Below are 7,310 nucleotides of genomic sequence, written 5' to 3'. Positions count from 1 at the left end.
CTAAAACCATCAGCAAGCAGTATATGCAATGGTTATAAGCTAGATGCATTTTCAACAAGATCAGGGGTGATAAAGAGATTTCCATTTTTCCCTTTAGTTTTTCCATATGGCACTAGAAACTTTAGCTGCAGCAATAAGAGAAGAATAAGAAATTGAAGGAATTAGAATAAGGAAAAAAGAAACTGAGTTATCAGTCTTTGTAGATGACATGATGATATACTGAGAGAATCCCAGAGGATCAAGTAAAAAACTATATAAAATAATAAACAACTTTGGCAAAGTTGCAGGTTAAGAAATAACCCCACGCAAATCTTCTGGATTTCTATATATTACTAACAAAGCCCAACAGGAAGAGATAGAAAGAGAAATCCCATTTAATGGTAGGGTACATACTAAGGAATATTTGAGAGTCCCCCTGCCAAAAAAACCCAGGGACTATATGAACACAATTACACAACACTTTTAGCAGAAATAAAGCAGATCTAAGTGGAGAAATGTCAGTTTCTCGTGTAGAGGCAGAGTCAATATAATAAAAATGACAATTCTACCTAAATTACTTCACTTACTCAGTGCCATACCAATCAAATAATCAGATTAGTATTCTCTAGACCTAGAAAAAGTAATATCAAAATTCATATGGAACAACAAAATGTCCAGAATATCAAGGAAACTAATGAAAAGAAATGCTAGAGAAGGTGGCCTAGCTCTACCATGTCTCATATTGTATTATAACTCACAATTATCAAGAACACTTGGTACTGTCTAAGAAACAGAAGGGTAGACCAGTGGAAAATGTCAGGTATTCAAGACACCATAATCAATGGATATAGCAAACTTCTGTCTGATAAGGTCATGAACCCCAGCTTCTGGTACAAGAACTCACTGTTCGACAAAAATTGCTGGGAAAACTGGAATACATTGTGGCAGAATCTATGCATAGACCAATGCCTGACACCATACCCTATAATAAAGTCCAAATGAGTACCTGATATAGGTATAAAGATTGATAATATGAAGAAATTAATGGAGCAAGGAATAGTGTATTTATGAAATTTATGGAGATGGGAAGAATTTTTGACTAAAAATGAGATAGAAAGGATCATGAAGTGAAAAATGGATAATTTTTGATTGCATTAAATTGAAGAGTTTTTGCAGAATCAAATACGATGCAACCAACATTTGGAGGGAAGCAGAAAACTGGGAAAGAATTTTTGTAACTAGTGCCTGTGATAAAGGCCTCATTTTTAAAATACAGAGAGAACTGAGTCAAATGTGCAAGAATACAAGTCATTCCCCAATTGATAAATGGTCAAAGGATATGAGCAGGCAGTTTTCAGAGGAAGAAATTAAAGCTACCTATAGTCATACAAGAAATGCTCTAAATCATTATTGATTAGAGAGATGCAAATCAAAACAGCTCTGAGATACCACATCACACCTACCAAATTGGCTAACATGACAAACAAAATGATAATAAGTGTTGGAGAAGATGTGGGAGCGTTGTAACACCAATTCATTGTTGGTGGAGCTGTGAGCTGATCCAACCATTCTGGAGAGCAATTTAGAAATATATTCAATGGGATAAAATCATGTGCATATCCTTTGACCCAACAGTATCACTTCTGGGACTTTATCACAAGGAGATCATAGAAATGGTAAAGGGTCCCACATATACAAAAAATGTTTAGAAAAGCTCTCTTTCTGGCTGCCAAAAACCGGAAATCAAAGGGATATCAATAAATTGGGGAATGACTGAACAAGTTGTGGTATATTAATGTAATGGAATACTATTGTGCTATGAGAAACATTGAACAGGAAGACTTAAGAGAAGCCTGGAAAGACTTATATGAACTGGTGCTGAGTGAAAGAAACAGAACCAGGAGAACTTTGTACACAGCAGCAACCACAGTGTGCGAGGAATTTTTCTGGTAGATTTAATACTTCGTTACCACACAAGGACTTAAAAATTCCCAATAATCTCTTAAAGCAAAATACCTTTCTCAACCAGAAATAGATCTATAGAATTGAATGGCAGAATGAAGCAGATAATTTTCTTTTGTATTATGTTTTGATTTGTTTTATGATTTCTGTTATTCATTTTAATTCTTCTTTGCAATATGGCTTAGGTGAAAATGTATTTAATAGGAATGGGTGTGTATAACCTCTATAAAATTGTATGCCAGCTCAGGGAGGTAGTGGGGAGGTAGGGCAGAAGGAGGGTGAGGGAACGGGAAAAAAATCTAAGATATATGGAAGTGATTGTAGAAAGCTGAAAACAAATAAAGTAATAAAAATATTTAAAAAAGGAAAAGGACCAAAAACATTTACAGTATACCTTTTTTTTTTTTTTTTTTTGCAGTGGCAAAGAATTGGAAATTGAGGAGTTGCCCATGAAATTGGGAATACTTATACAAAGCTTGAATTAAATTTTAATGGTTCCATGCACTGTACTGGAAGCACCGCCTTTCCAATTTCTTTAGGGTTGTGATCCTAGGGTCTCTTCATTGGAATCTGAAATTAGATAATGGACAAGGTGGTGATTTGGTATTTTGTGTTCTATGTCTGCTGTTTCAGTTAGGCTGGCTTACTTGCCTAATGAATGTTAATTAGTTGGGAGTTGATGAGTATGACCAATTCCTTTTCCATAGGACTTACTTCCCTAGATGTTGCCTATAAAATGAAGCATTTCTTGTTTGCAGAGCCATTTATAACTTTATCGTCCAAATAACCTATTTATTGTCTATATTCCTACAGAGCTAAATGTTGTTTCCCTTGAGAGTATATAAACTCCTTAAAGGAAGGAATTTTCTGTTGTTTGTTTTGTTCTACAGTGCCAGAATTTTCTAATATCTACTTAAATGTTTTTTTAATTGCTCAGTATGAAGTTCTTTGTTTGTTTGTTTGTTTTAATTATCCAACTATGTGCATCGTCTGGGCAGTAGATGTTCACCATACACTTTTTTATGTTGATAGACCAAATTCTTTTTCAGATGACTTTTTTTAAGATAGAATTTTGCAGTAATCTAAGAAGTGATACAACTAGCACATCATCTGCAAACAAAAGTATCCAGAGGATTTCAGCATCTATGAGAAATTGCTTCTTACCTTGAATTATACTCCAGATCTCCTTACTAAGAAAGGTAAACAATCGTGATGTTTTTTTTTTTTTACTACTTTTCTTGATATTAATTATCAAAATGTCATTGAGTAATTCTTCTCATGTTATACCTTCCCAATTTTTTTATAAGTTGATAGTACCATTGGGATGACCTTGTTTAATATACAAACTGTGAGATGTTATTTTACTTTCAAAAGCGAGTTATATTTAACACATACCAGTAAATTATATTCAGCATTATTATGTATGTTTTATTCAATTATGATGAAACTATATGATCATTTAAAATTTCTAGAATAGGTCTTCATCAACGAAATAAAAAGTAAAAATGTGATTCTATGTGTTTAAAAATGATAGAAACATAAATTTTTGAATTGGAAAAACCCTAAAGATAACTCTAATTCAACTTCTTCTAGATTAGCGAAATTTCATTTTTTCATCAATCAAGCAAGTAAGGACCATTTCATATGTGCCCCTCCTGTGCCAAGGAGTGTGACTGATCCTAAAAGTAGAAATGTAAAGAATTAATCTATCGCTACTAAAAAGGAGCTTCTATTCGAATGTAGAAGAAAACAGGCACATTTATTATATCTACATATATATGTACGTATATTACAAAATATATGTATATATCCTTATATTACAAATACAAACAAAAGAGTTGTTCAATACAAGGTATTGTGGGCAAGAGAACACTAGCAATTGGGAGAGTCAGTGAAAGTTTCACGAAGAAGGTAGTTGTAGATCCTAATCTTTAAAAAAGAAAGATGGATGCTATGAGGAATAGGTAAGGAAAGATAGTATTGTCAGTTTTGAAGATCGTTTAGTAATTCAGTGTTTTAGAGATAGAAAATCTATTTGGAGAGATTAAAGGTCATATTGGTTGAGAAGGGATACTGTTGTGATGATTTGTAAAAACTACAGAGACAATATTGTATTTTTTCCTAGAGACAATAGATAACTACTAAAGAAAATTGAGTATGGGAGTAGTATGCACAAATACTCATTTAAAGGAAAATTGCTTTGTCAGCAGTGTGGAAGACAAAGTAGTGTGTTGACATACTTGAGGCCAGAAGCTAGTGTAAGGGGATAAGGACATGAAATAAGGCTATGGATTTGTGAAAGGGAAGGTGTTGAATAAAAGAATTGTGGAGTTAGAAATGCCAAGGTACAACAACGGGCAATGTATGGAAAGTGATTATGAGGAATCAAAGCTAATACTGAGGTTAGAAACCTGGAGAATAGAAATACAGCCATATCTTTGACAGAAATAGGTAAATTTAGAAAAGATAAGAGGACAATAAGCTAAGTTTTATTTATTTTGAATTTGAGGTGTTACCATGGCATCCAGATTGAATATTCAATAGACACCTGATGTTCCACTTAAGCTCAGGGGAGAACCTAGAGTTGGGAATCATCTGTTAAGAAACAACAATTAAGCTCTTTGGAATCAATGAGCTTCCTGAAAGTGAAAAGAGAGAATAGAAAAGGAATTAGAACCAATCCATGAGGAACAAACAGAATTGGGGGGAGGAAGGGTATGATATGGATGATCAACAAGCTAAAGTGATGAAAGAAAGGGTAAAAGAGGTCATGAAACTGTAATATCAGGAAAAGCAAGAGAAGAGTGTGTTCATGAAGAGAAGGAGGTAACAATGTGAAGTGCAGCTGATAGGATTGAGAAAGAAAATCAAAATTGTAATTTAAGATGACATTGGTAGTCAGATGATTTACAGTTCAGTGATGACATTAGAGGCTGGGTTGCAGAGTTGAGGAATGAGATAAGAGAAAATGAGATGACAGTGTACATAGCTTGACTGAATAATTTGGCTGAAACAAAAAGGAGATATGAGATGTTAGACTGAGGAAAAGTGATTTAGTGATGAACTTGGAGAATAGTGGGGAGGGGAGGACTTGATCATGTCTGAAAACAGTTGGGAAGAAAGCAATTCATAGAAACTGAAGAGGAGAGAAGGGATAGTCAGTTTTGCTATGTGCTGGAGAACACACAGGAAAGTGGGATCAAAGGCATGCTCAGAGGGATTGATCTTCGAATGCTTAATGATTTCCACAGACTGAGAAAAGGGAGGAGATAATGGGACATGATGTTAACGGATATTGAGAAGAGGAAACTCACAATAAAGGGTCGAATTTTTCTTTTCAGTAAAGGTAAATGCTTTAGCTGAGAGAATGGATATTGGTTGTGTTGTCAGAGGCTTCAAAATACTTTTCTTCCGTCCCACTCTCCTTCTTTCCTTCTTTCCCTCCCTCTTTTTATGTCTTCCTTCATGTTTGTCTTCCTTTCCTTTGTCTTCCCTTCCTTAGGTGCAGTTATTCTCAGAGGCCTTGAAAAGGCCTTCCTGCCTGTTTCCCAGCAGGCCTGCCTACCTGTCTACCTTCCTACCTTCCTTCTCTTCCTTCCGACTTTCCTTTCCTCTTCCCTATATGCCATCCTTTCTTCTTTCTTTTGCCCTCAGTTATAGAGGATTGTAGGTTTCTTTAATTAATAAATAATTATAAATATTAGGGTAAAAAATCACTCAGGCTGTTATGCCCATACTTATTTTGTGAAGTAGTAAGATCTCATATATGTTAAAAACAAATTTACACCGTGGCCTAAATATGATGTGTGCATGATTTTTTAAACTTGAAGGTTAAACTAACAGTCTAGATAGTGAGTGTATTGGTTAAAACACTAAAGACAAATTTAAAATGTGTAGACTTTTTTTTTCAAGTGGAAAGAAATAATTAGTATAAAATACTCTCTATCAGATATAGGTTAAACACTAAAACTTCTCAGTCATCATGTACATTTTGTTTAATTTTTGTTCTGGCTTGCAAGAATCTTGTTTATAATGCTATGTTTCTAACATCTATGAACTGATATTCTCATTCCGATTAAAATGAGAAACACAGATTGGTTTTAACACTCGATATAATTTTTATGAACCCACATTTTTTCGTAGATAATTTAGTTATAAATAATCCATGCAAACAGCAATTAGACCTTTCACAGTTTTATGTGCATAGGCACAATATCTATTCAACTAACATAACGTTTTTTCAAGCAATACTCTGTAACACAACATACACATTTTAAAGTAGATACTTGAAAGATCCATTGAATAATATGGAAATGAACTGTGAGAGAATTCTGAATGGTGAAATACAGTAGCAATTATCCTTTTCCAGAATCGTAGTTGAGCTTCCAGGCTTTCTATTGCACAACAAAGCTGACTTGATTCCATCCAACAAATTCAAAATCTATTTATTAAGCTTCTAGTATAATCCAGGCATTGTCTTTTTGAGGATACAAATAAGGTAATATAAGTATCATTGCTTTCACGCAGTTAATAAATTATAGGAAGGAAACTGTGCATGTATTTAAATGACTGAAAATTCAAAATGTAATACGTAATTAACCCCTATTTAATTTTCTGTTTTCATTAATATGAGTCCATGTTTACTTTGAAAACCCATGTTAGCAAGTTAAGAATTGGTTTTATTTTGATGGTTGGTTGGTTGGTTGGGTTGTTTTTTTCTTTTGTCTTTGAAAAGAACATGACATCACCATGACAAAGAGAAATTTCAGTGTGTCCAACTGTGCCTGATCAGAGCAAAACGAGCTCGGAATGCTCTATTGCTGTTTGAGTCCGTGTGAATATGTGGGATTCATATCCCAAATTTGCGCATCCTGCACTTACTTTGTGCTGCATCAATTCTGCTTTACTCAGAGAGCACAGCACCCTTTCTGATGCGGGCATGCCATGCTGAACAGTCCTGCGCCATTGTCTCCCACGCAGCGCAGTCAAATCCAAAGCTCTTCAGAGAAACATTGAGTGTGTCGTTGTATTACTTCTTCTGGCCAGCATGTGATCGCCTGCCCCTTTCGAGTTCTCTGTAAAACAGTCCTTTTGGCAATTGTACATTTTTCATTCGAACAACGTGGTCACCTCATCAGAGTTGTGCTTTCTGAAGCATAGTTTGAATACCTGCAGTTCATTTCCTGAAAGGACATCAGTGTCTGGTATCTTATTCTGCCAGATGATGCTCAGAATCTTCCTAAGACAGTTGAAATGGAAGCGATTCAGTTTCCAGGCATGGTGCTGGTAGACTGTCCATGTTTTTCAGGCATACAACAAGGTCAACTCAATGGCTCTGTAGACCTTCAGTTTAGTAGTCAGTCCAATAC

Source organism: Notamacropus eugenii, chromosome 7 (genome assembly GCF_028372415.1).
Source record: "Notamacropus eugenii isolate mMacEug1 chromosome 7, mMacEug1.pri_v2, whole genome shotgun sequence".
NCBI classification, from domain to species: domain Eukaryota; kingdom Metazoa; phylum Chordata; class Mammalia; order Diprotodontia; family Macropodidae; genus Notamacropus; species Notamacropus eugenii.
Note: the sequence above shows the minus strand (reverse complement) of the source record.